This window comes from Branchiostoma belcheri, unplaced genomic scaffold, assembly GCF_001625305.1.
Source record: "Branchiostoma belcheri isolate BF01 breed outbred unplaced genomic scaffold, Haploidv18h27 scaffold40, whole genome shotgun sequence".
Taxonomy (NCBI): Eukaryota; Metazoa; Chordata; class Leptocardii; order Amphioxiformes; family Branchiostomatidae; genus Branchiostoma; species Branchiostoma belcheri.
Genome location: NW_017804021.1, coordinates 1,100,386 through 1,100,690, shown reverse-complemented (window position 1 = coordinate 1,100,690; position 305 = coordinate 1,100,386). Strand labels below are relative to the sequence as shown.

At 44.3% G+C, this 305-nt stretch overlaps 1 protein-coding gene across 1 annotated transcript in view; it reads right to left on the bottom strand.

Annotated features, from left to right (window-relative positions):
- LOC109477481 (uncharacterized aarF domain-containing protein kinase 2-like) overlaps positions 1-305 on the bottom strand; it is a 12,764-nt gene that overhangs the window by 6,510 nt on the left and 5,949 nt on the right. The window lies entirely within an intron of this gene.

Here is a 305-nt window from a genome sequence, read left to right as displayed (position 1 = left end):
AAGTTGCTCTCAAGTTTCACCTGTAGGGGAAAAATTAAACACGAACATGACTGATGAATTTTCATATGGTCTTGTGGTTAGGGTTGTTGACTCAGAATCAGAAGGTTCAAGGTTTGAATCCCTGGCAAGCCCCAGTGTTGTGCCCTTGGGAAAGGCACTTCACACCTATTTTCTCACTCTACTCTGGTGCGTAAGCTTTGGTTTGGGATGGGTCCCGTGTTTGAGGACAGCCATACATGTACCTCAAGCATATTTAAGATTAAAAACAGTAGGGGCCCTTCCCAGTGTGAGTGGTTCAAAACTTA